This window comes from Anas platyrhynchos, chromosome 15 (assembly GCF_047663525.1).
Source record: "Anas platyrhynchos isolate ZD024472 breed Pekin duck chromosome 15, IASCAAS_PekinDuck_T2T, whole genome shotgun sequence".
In the NCBI taxonomy this organism is placed as follows: Eukaryota; Metazoa; Chordata; class Aves; order Anseriformes; family Anatidae; genus Anas; species Anas platyrhynchos.
Genome location: NC_092601.1, coordinates 7,504,335 through 7,515,070, shown reverse-complemented (window position 1 = coordinate 7,515,070; position 10,736 = coordinate 7,504,335). Strand labels below are relative to the sequence as shown.

Below are 10,736 nucleotides of genomic sequence, written 5' to 3'. Positions count from 1 at the left end.
GCTCGCTGGCACCCGCGCACTGCCCTGGGAGCAGCAAACAGCCCGGGCACGGGCTCGTGCTGCTGGTTGTGGGCATTGAGCATCCAAAGCAGGTGGGTTTGGGCTCCCCGAGCCCCTTGGGGTTGTGCTCTCCCTCCGGTTGCCCCCACTGCTGCATTCTGATGGGTGCAGATGTGCTCGGCTCACGACACGCATGGGCGCAGCTGCGGTGACACAAATCCCTATGAATAGCAGCACAGCCCCTATAAAACGCTCAGTCCCCTTTGTGAGCCTCCTGCTTTCCCAAATTGCTTTGTGTACAAAGAAACACAATTCTTGCAGTTCCCCTGCCTCCGAACGGCTCCGGCTGCGGCTGCGGGTTCCCTTTGTGGGTGTCAGCAGCGCGGGCTGGCGGAGCGGGGCTGCTCGGGGCACGGTGCCTTTTCGCAGCGAGCAGCAAGTGGGTGGCGTGCCTTGAAAGAGCCAGCGCTGCCACGCGGAGCCGGGAAGGTCGCCGTGCCCGGTGCTGCGTGCGGCCTCGTGAGTCCTGACAAAGGAGAGCTGGGCAGCCGTGGATTTGGGACCGAGCAGCAGCAAGGGGAGCCGTGCAGCCTGGCAGCGAGGATGGGCACGGCGTGCTGCGGGGTCCTTGGGGCCAAAGCCCTCTGCGCAGCTCCAGGGTGCAGGGAGTGAGGTCCCTGTACCCATCCCATACCCAGAGTAACACCCAAACCTCTCCTGTCCCAGGTCACTACATCCTGTGGCAGCTCCTCTGCTTTTTCACCTTCTCACCTCTCTGTAGACCCCACTCTCTGCACAGCTCAGATTTTGTCCCTTCCCACCTCACTGTGGGCTTTCTTCCCTGCTTCTGCCTTCCTCCGGGCCTCCTGACGGTGCAGGGAGGCGGCTGGGCCCCACAAGCTCGGGGGAAGCTCTGACCTGGGAATGGCTCCAGGTTTCGTACATTTGCTGCAATGCCTAATGCCTTTCCCTTCTCCTTCAGGAAAACCAATTAAAAAAAAAAAAAAATCAAAAACAGTGCAGGAGCAAAGAGTGCAGATAGGAGCTGTTCCCCCCCAGCTCCGGCCTCTGTGTCCCTCTGGTCTCTCCCTGGGCTGTTCACATCCTCACCCTGTCCTCCTGCATCTCCCCACCAGCCCGGGATGGAGCTGGCCAGGACGGAGGCAGCTTTCTTGCCATGCTACAGCTGCTGCAAGTGCGTGATGCTGCGCTGGAGCAGGCTGCAGAGCCAACCCTGCGTGTGTTTAGTATCGCCGTTCCAAAATCACTCCTCTTTACTCAGGATTTGGGCGCTCGAAGGAGAGGAAGCAGGGAGTGCTGTAGGGGAGAGGCCCGGGACAGGAGTGCTGCGGGTCTTTGAAGCCTCTCTGCGTGTCGTGCATGCTGTTCCCACATGTGCTGTCCTTGCTGCAGCTCTGCCCCTCCACAGCCTCAGCCTCCTCCAGTGCCACCGGTGTCCCCTTGGGGCTCGCGGTGAGGGTGCCCTGAGCCCTGTGCCAGGGGACGGAGCTGGTACAAGGAAATCAGGGGGTGAAAGGGGAGAAAGGGCACATCAGCAGGAGGCAATATCAGTGCTCCAAGGGCAAGGAGCGGTTGGTGCTGCTGCCGGGGGGCTCTTTGCAGCAGCAAACCATGCAGACCTTGCCCTGGGAGGCCGGCGCTCGCCTGGCTGCACTGCGGGGTGTTGCGGGGGCCGGGGCGATGCGGGGCCAGCGCTGCCCACCCGGGCCCCAGGCTGGTGGCAGCAGACACAAAGAGGGAGAGAACAACCTGGGAGCGATCCCAGGCTGCAGGCAGCTGCCTGCACAGTGCTCGAAACAGTTAACAGGCAGCGAGCCCGCGCTGGTCCTCCCACCCGCATGAGCTCAGCGCCGCCGCCGCCAATCCCCGCTCCCTCTGGCAGCAAAAGAGCCGGGAGCCCAAGCTGGGAGCCAGAGCAGCGGCTGCCCCAGCTCCAGCCCAGCCGCACGGAAGCGTCCCGAGCCCCGGGCAGAGCTGGCCATGTAGGATCCGGCCTCGTCCCTCCTGCGTGGGCAGCAGGACCGCGACCCGCATCCCGCCCGCGCCCTGCACCCGTCGTTCCCGGCTGCTCTCGCCAACATGATGGGCTGCAAGTCCAACTCACTCACTTGCCTGCAGGGAGGAAAAGCGGGGCTGCCGCTCGCCACGGCCACGGACTCCACCGCCACGCTCAACAAGCTGGCCCTGGCCACGGGTGGGACGGAGAAATCCTGGTACCGCTGCATCTTCCCCTTCGGCATCGTCTCCGTGGTCATCGGCGTGGCGGCGACGTGCATCACCTTCACCATCAATGGCCCGCAAATGGACATCGCTAAGATGGTCTCTGTGGCCACCCTGATCTTCGGGGTGGGCCTGCTGGTGGCCGCCTACGTGTGCTGGCGGGCCAAGCGGGAGAGGCAGCGCAAGAGGCAGCGCCAGGAGCCCGTCTCCTTAGAGCAGGGAGCCCTATGACACAGGCTGGGGTCGGAGGCTCGGCTCCACCTGGAGACCCTGCTCACGGACCCCCCTCTCTGTTCCGTGGCATAGGGGGCACAGCACTGGCTTTGAGGCACCCGAGGAGGTCCGGACCCTGCCCGAGGACAGCCTGCCGCCATCCTCCACCCGCCGAGCCACGGCACGGCCGGCACGCAGCCATCCCCGCTTCTGCCACGGGCTGCAGGCAGCTCTGTCCCCCGGTGCCCACGCTGTGGCTCGCACAGCCCCTTCCCACAGCCAGCGTGGAGAGACCCCGCAAGCAGCTCTGCAGAACGCCACCGGGTCACCCGGCTGCTCCGGACCTCACCGGCCCCACGGCTGCAGAGCTGATGGAGCTGCTCCGAACCTGGGGATGTGGCAGCCTGCGACAGCCCGGGAACCTCTGCTCGGTGTCGGGAGAAGCCAGCGGCACTTCTGTCCCCTTTCTGTCCGTGGTGGCGCGAGGACCCTCGCCTCGGGACAAGCGGAGTTTGGGGAGATGCTCGCCGGGTGCGCAGAGCGCATGGGGAGGCTCGGGGGGGCTCGGGGTGAGGCTGGGGGGAGGCAGCAAGCATCGGGGCGTGAGCTGGCAGCATGAGAGTGGGGGACAGGGGTGACACCCGTGGGTGCCGTGGGTCAGGCAGGCTAGGGGCAAGGGAGGGGGGCTCAGCCGCGGGCAGGGTGGGCGGGTGTCTGCTCGGCACGGCACAGGGGGTGGAGGAGGACACCCACCGGGCTCTCACTGCCCACCTGGTGTGACCCTGCCACTGTTTTTTTTGGGGGGGCAGGTCCCCTCCGGGGGTCTCTGTCTGCTCGGGATGCCTGGGGAGAGGGGTTTGTGCTGTGAGCCCGCAGTGGCAGCCCCCGACTTGGGGAGTCTGAAAGTAATCGTGGTGCTGGTTCCCAGCACCGTGGTTGGATACGGAGCTGCAGTTGCATTAAAAAGGAACAATTCCATCTTCACTGCTTCTTTGTAAACTGTGCAACGAGGCTTCTCCTGTTCTTCGCACGGGGCTTGGAGCTCTTTAAGAACAAGCAGGAGAGGCAGCGGGGGGGTTCCAGCTCCTGGGGCTCCCCGCCACCGTGCCCCCAGGCAGCCCCGCACCCGGAGGGGCCTCCCAAACCCAGCCCTCCTCCCGGCTCCTGCCCGACAGACCGACGTGCCAAGAGCTACAGAGAGCAGCCGCGCTCTGTCCGCCCGGCAGCTGGAGGCTGTCCGTGCGCAGCAGGAGGCAGGGAACGGGGCCAGGAGCTGCGAGCAGGGGCAAGCGGGAGGGAGCGGGGGGCCTCTGACCCCCCTCAGCTCTCAGTCCATCCCTGAAATTAAACCTGGAGGAAGCCTGTCCGTGTCCTGCATGGCACAGCATGCATGCTCCAGAGACCCCTGGGGGGATGTCGGGACTTGGTGTCCCGGTATTGGGGCCAGGTTCAGGTGCCCGCACGGTTTGGGCCGTTCAGGGGCAGCTCGGCCGTGGCTCCTCTTCCCCAAGCGATTTTAGAGAGGCCAGCCCCGCTCTGCAGTGGGTGATGAGTTTAGCAGGAGCCTCAGCCTCAGCAGGTTTTTTTTGCAAGCCCGATGGTTGCTTCAGGGCATTGCGTATCCAGAGTTCATGGTTCCGGTGTCGCTTGGGGAGGCAAAGCAATGGTTTCACCCACGCTCCCTCGAGGTGCCAGCCCCCTGTCCCCCAGTGCTCACTGCTGTGGGAGCCATGCGATGCCATGCGGGGGGATGTTACCACGTATTATTTTTATTTTCTCCTTATTGCTACAAGTATTCCAGCCACCACGTTTGCTGCTGCCTGCTCGCACCCTCTGCTTGCCCCCTGCCTGCCACCTCCACGTGCACCCTGCTGCAGGGCTTCCCAGTGCCCACCCCCGGCCAAGCAGGGGGCTGTGTCCGCAGCCTCGTCCGGTGGCACCCCACAAACACCCTCCTGCTGCTCGCCCCGAAAAGCCAGGGTGGCAGCCGAAACAGCCACGGCATGAGCTGGGGGGGCCCCATGGGCATGGGCAGGCAGCAGACGGCGCTGGGAGTGGGGGCTCAGCGGGAGCCCTGCGCGCACAGACGGGCGCTTCCAGCCTGAAATCGCTGGCGCCGGGCCCTGTTCCATCACGCCTGCTTTGATCTCGAAATAGAGCTCCCCGGTGCCCCATCGCCTCTGTCTTTCTGCTCAGAAAGAGCTCGCTTGGGGCGGCTTGAAGTGGGGCAGCGCTCACCTGGCGAGGCGGAGCGGTTCCTGGAGAGAGCGCGGGTGAGCCTGAGCCGCTCGGGCAGGGAAGCATTGTGCAGGCTGCTCGTTTCCTTTGTTGCTGTTAAAAGCTTTCCTGGATTTGAGTTCTGTAGTAAGACGCACACACAAAAATCCCTCCTACCGTCTTCAATAGTTTTATTTACGTGGATGGACTCTGGCAAGTTCCCCCGTGAGACACCGCTGTAGCACACTCGTTGAAGGGTGAGATCTAAAGAAAATTTACCTCCTTAAAGAGCACGGAGTTATTTTTTTGGCTGCAGGAATACATGGCCGGAAAGTTATGCCCTGCTCAATAAAGACACCGGGAGCAGGAAGATAAAAGACCTGCGTGGTCAGAGCTCACACGCACAGCACCCAGCTGCCCGGCTGCCATCCCCTGGTTCCCCGCTGGCACCTCCGTGTCACCCGTCCTGGGGCAGCATGAAGGATGGCACTGGTGGCTCTGTGCTGCCATTATCCCTTGTCCTCAGGTCCCTGCTGGTGCCATTGCAGACACCTGGGAGCTTCCTGCCCGCAGCTCTTCCCTTCCGTTTGCAAGCCAGGGAGGCTCTGGAGAGCATCTCGCTGCGCATCCCATGTGGCACCCTTCCCACTCATCCCACCCAAGCATCCCAGACACACACCCCACCCGGGGAACCCATTGCACATCCCAAAACCACTTTGCGGGGTGCCTGGGAGCCGTCCTCCACTCTTTGTGCCTCAGCCCTGGTTGGTCGCAGAGGGCAAGAGTCTGGGTCTCCCATGGGAACGCAGTTTGGGGAGAAGGTGGCTCAGGTGGCTGCCTCGTGGTCCCAGGCAGCAGGTCTTTCTGTGGCCAGGAGTGTGGCAGTGCCTCGGGCACGCAGCCCCGTGGCTCTCCTGTTGCCGTCTGGGGCTACAAGATGCTGTTTGCATTTTCTAGGTCGAAAGAATTAAAAATGAATAAACCTGTAAAGCTCGCTGTAACGGCAGTCTTTGCTTTGCTTCCGACCCCCACCAAGCCCCTCGGGCTGCTTTTGTGGCTTGCGGTGTAATGGAAATATTCCCCTGTCCTAAGGACCCCAAACTTGCCTCGAGTTATAGCCTCCCCAAGGCTTTCTCCATACCACCAATTTCTGCACATTACTGCGTTCAGCTCTTGTGACAGAGATGTGCCCCGTTTCTGCCAGCTGCAGCCAAACCCGCTGTCAACACCAAACAGGCTTAAAAGGAAAAGAACGGTTTCGTTGCGCCTGAGCGAAGGGTTAAAGTCTTTGTTACCAGATTGGGAACAGCTACAAAGGGGAAGCTGAAAAATAAAACCACGCATCCTCACAACGCGGCTGACGTTCATTTCTTGCAGCCGACGTGAGCGCCTGCCCCAACCGGAGCCGCGGCCGCCCTGGCTGAGCCCAGCACGCAGGGGCCACGCGGAGCTTCGCACCACATCCTTGGAGCTCCTCGCTTCTCCCAATGTGTCCCTCTGGGCCTGGCTTTCCAGGCACGGGGTGGCCAGGAGAGCTGCTGGTCGGATCCTGGTCCGAGTCTCATGCACGACGCGAGTGTCCTGCGCCCAGCGCTGCTCCCTGCGCGTTAAAAACAAGCCCACGTGCCTGGGGAGGTGAGGAATTGCCACCAGGCTACCTGGCTCCAGTTCCGAGCTGCCAACAAAATAATGAGTAACTCCTAGACAGCTGGGCCGAATTCACGGGTAACAAGCTAATTTATTTACTCCCCTTGCAGTTATTTTTTTTTTTTTTGGAGAGAGGCAAATGAAATTTTTAACAGCTTTCTTCCCTGCCTCTGCGTGGATGGGTTTGATCTCCGAGGGCAAGGAGCAGCGTCCTCCCAGGGGAGACGTGCAAGGGGCTGGGGCTGGGGGGCTGAATGCCAGGCACTGAATCACCATTTGGAGGAGAGTTTTGGAAACAGGGAAATTACCAACAGACCACTTATCCCAGCACCCCCTCCACCAGGGCATCGCTCAAACGTTGGTTTAAGAAGCCCCAGATGGGCAATCGCAGAATACCTTGCTCTTACAGGAAGGTTTTTTTTTCCAAGTAAGCGCTGTTTGTGCTGCACAGGAATATTGTAAAGCCTCGGTGCCGTGACTCAAACACAGGTGCAGAGCAAATCTGCACCTCTGTGATGGAGCCGGGCACCTGCATCCCCCAGGGAGGTCCCATGGGGGAAGCCGCTGTTGCAGGCAGGCTGCAGCCACGGGTCCCCGCAGCAGGATCCCTTGCAGCGCTCTGGGCATCGCCCATCCCCAGTGGATGGGCCAGGAACACCACACATCCCTGGTCCAGGCTGGAAATGCCTTAGGTCAAAGCCATCCCTGGGCTCCCATCCTGGGCCACCCTGCCCCGAAAACGCATTTCCCCAACGCTCCCGAGGTTTGGAGGTGCCCAGCTGTGGAGTCAGCTGAAGGTACCTCCCGCCTCAGCCCCGAGTTTATTAACCTTGTTTGTCACCATGGCACCAGAGCACATCTTAAATGAATGCTTAATCCTCCTTGCACAAACACTATCATTACATCAGGAGGCATTTCCACGCTCTGCCAGCTGCGGAGAGCAAAGCTCCGGTGACATCAGATGTCAACAGCAGGTCCCCCAAGCTGGGGTTAAAAACAATGCGTGTTTTACCACAAGACAGAAAAAAAAATCCTCTATAAGTGTAATTGCTGGCAGCAAAGTTATTGGAGCAGTGCCCAGAGACTCACCGGGGTCAGGAACCCTCACTGGCAAGCGAGCGGCGCAGCATCCCTGCCTGAAGATGCTCGCACAGCGAAGGGAACAAGGCGGGAGTTGCACTCTCTTCCTGGCAGAAAGGAGCCGAGGCACAGAGCAGGGATGTGGCCACATTGTACCTGTGGCATCTGACACAGCTGCGGCTCGTGCTTGGCTCTTCCACGTGCTGAGCACCTGGTGAGGCTCCCAGCAGCGGGATGTGCAGAGCCAGCGTGACGCAGCCAGGCACCGGCCCTTCCGCAGTGTCCTGCTGGTCACAAAATCCCCGTTTTCACCCCAAGAATGCACCGCACTCTCCACAAGCCCCACGTGCTTCGTTGCCTTTCATAAACTCCCCCATGACCTCCCTGCCTGCATCTGGGTGTTCCCTTCTCCGCAGGAAGAATCCTGATCTGTAAAAGGATTTTATTTTCACTCATTGATTTTACAAAAGTCAGGTACCAAACGGCGTCAGGCAATGAAATGTATTAAAGAGGCTATAAAGACCGTGACATTATCAGGGTGAAATGCCAGAGACCATTACATCATTACTGCTTGCTGCTCAGCTGCAATCGGTTTCCATTAGGGGTGTGGGCAGCCGCTGAGCCTCACCAGCACGGTGCTTTCACACGTCCTGGTGGTTGTTCCCGTGCTCCAAGCTGTGGTTACGGTGTAAAACCTCACTTTTGTACTTAAAAGTGTGAAAAACTGGACATATCTGCACTAAGTCAGGTCGCGATATAAAGTACGGGCTGAGGTATGTAAAAAATCCAGGCCAACCAGCAGATATTTAATAGTAGATGAGTTGGAAATGGTTAACGTGGGGGGAAATGGAGGCAGCCAGGGGTTGTGTGAAACTTCGTCGCCCCTCTTAGTGACAAGCAGGCTCCCCAGGGACGCGCTTGGTGGTGCGGGCACCCCTCTGCAGAAGGCACAGGAGGCGCAGAGCGGTCCCGCAGTACGGCACCATGGCTGTGGCTGGCCTGGGAGCTGGGCTGGAAGGGGCAGGTGGTTTTCAGGCTTTGGAGAGGAGATAAGAAGCAGGAGCCAGGAGAAGTAATGGCAGCAGGAAAAAAGAAAAAAAAAAAAAAAAAAAAAAGAGAGAGGCCAGCGGAGAGGTTTTGTTTGAACTGAAGTGGCATTTGCTAACGCTGCCGGGGCTGTGGAGCTCTCACCGACATTTCTTGCAGAGCAAACTTACTCCAGCTGAACAAGATCAAGGCAGTGACACTTCTTTAAAAGTACACCCCAGATTATACTTAACTTTCTGTTTGTCTCCATTGTGCAGAGTTCCACTTAGAAACTCAAAAATAAAGCGTGAATGAGTTTGTCCTCTCCTGTCAAGGTGTCCGGAGGTGTGCAAGCCCCTCTCTCTCTGGGTCCTGACCCGCTGAGCAAGGGCACCCCACGAGCACTGCTCCCCGCATCCAGCACCCCTGCCACTGCAGCTTTTTGCACTGTGTCTCGCCGAGGCTTGCACAATGCTCTGAGGACTTCATCGTTTCCTCATTCTGCTGACAACAAAACGTTGTTTTACTTGGAGTCCTCTGTCCTGGACTGCTTTCTTGAAGAGCTGCCCGGTGGAAACCCTGTGGGGCCAGCACAGCAGTTAGCTTTTGCTCAGGGCACTCGCTGAATGAGTTGTTTGCTCTGGTTTTTCATTACGCAGAGCTGTTACGGGTATGTAGTACAAGGTCAAGCTCCTTTGAAGCATTTTGTTATTTTTCTTCACATGGCACCCGACAGTCACTTTGGAGGGAGAAAAGCATTAAGCCATGCCAGAGCTCAGCAAAACGCATCTCAGCGAAGGCACCACGGCTCCAGCTCGTGCCCCGTGGGTAGTTTTTGGCTGCCTGGTTTTACACTTGTTTAGCTTTTGTTTGCTATATCTACTTTTGCTGAACTTCACGAAGTGCCCGATAAAGGCTGAATTCGCAAAATTTGAAGGCTGTCGGCAGAGGCACATGACAGTGCCCCAGCTTGGTAAAGCACTTCCGTGGGATTTATTTTAAGCCTCTGTTCAGGACCATATGCTGAAGCGTTTTGCCAGAGCTAAGAATGGATCTGAAGCTGTTGGGGTTTTTAGACATCCTTAAGTGATTCCCTGAATCCAGCCCGAGCTGCTGAGTTCACAGCCTCCTCCACCCGGGGAGCAGGGCTCCGACCCTGCTGGGACAGAGGAATGAGCCGGCAGCGCTCAGACTTCTGGCTGTTCAGGATGAAAAAAGGCTCAACCTTCCCAAATGTTCAGTTTGGGGGTGAAGCAGGCAAACAAACACAAATATTTGGAAATTCCTGGGCAGTGCTACTGCACTCCCTGCACCCCAGGGAGCTGGGATGTGCTGAGGGCTGCATCACCCCGCTCCTGGGTCACCACGCACGTGGTGGTCTCCCTGGGATGGAGCTACCAGGCAGGAAAAGGATTCCCTGCGCTGCAGGCTGAAGAGGAGCTGACTGGCAGTTCTAAATCACCACTACTGAATTTTTCTGTCATTTGGGTTTTGATAGCTGGGCTTTTGTGGCTCCCCAAAGTGGGAGTGGACGAGGGACAGCCACATGCAGAGCCATGCGCCCCGTCTCCTGCAGGCACGATGCACAAAGCCAGACCCACTGGGGAGCTAGCACCAAAACCAAGGGCTCCATTGTTCACTGCTCGTGTGGATCAGCTTTCAAACCACTCAACTGAGATGTAATAAAAATAACAACACGCTGGAAAGCAGCTTGACCCTGTACTACGGCCTTCACAAAACTCACTCTGGCTGTTGTGAATGTGGGCACTTCTGGAGTTGGAACTTCAGTGTCGAAATTGGTTTCTGGAGTTTGGTGTTTGAAATCCTTCAAGCTGTGGGAGCCCTTCATGCAGCAGCAGAGAGCAGTGGCACACGGTCACTGAAATGGATCTCCAGCCTCGTACAATAGAAAGGCAATGCCAGCATGAACAGGAGGCCTGGTGACGGATGGCATTTTTTCGGAAGGATCTGTCTGAATCCACCCAGACCTGCTTTTCTTGTGGGCTAAGATTTAATAAAACCATTAAAAATACACACTTCATTTTCGGACCAGAACTTATTATTGGGGCTGAAGGGGAGCCATGCGAGCCTCGGAGAGGTGATGGCACAGGGTCAGAGTGGAGCAGCCTCAGGGCTGCCCTCTGTGGGGCTGGTGGGCACCGGCCCTGACCTCTTCTGTGCCGGCTCCTGAAGTGCTCCAACTGCAGCAGCCCAGGGCCAAGGGCCTCTCACCTCTCATAATGGACCTGGGAGCTCTTAGGCATTTGTGCTCAAGAATAAGGAAGAAAGTTTTAAAGCCTTCTGGCCTCTGC

At 58.6% G+C, this 10,736-nt stretch overlaps 1 long non-coding RNA gene across 1 annotated transcript; it reads right to left on the bottom strand.

Annotated features, from left to right (window-relative positions):
- Nucleotides 1-3,963: 3,963 nt before the first annotated feature.
- On the bottom strand, nucleotides 3,964-8,094 carry LOC113845286 (uncharacterized). The gene is made up of 2 exons (XR_003500756.3): nucleotides 7,408-8,094; nucleotides 3,964-6,346 (listed from the first exon to the last, which is right to left on the bottom strand). It is a non-coding gene; the product is annotated as an uncharacterized lncRNA (long non-coding RNA).
- Between the last annotated feature and the right edge of the window lie 2,642 nt (nucleotides 8,095-10,736).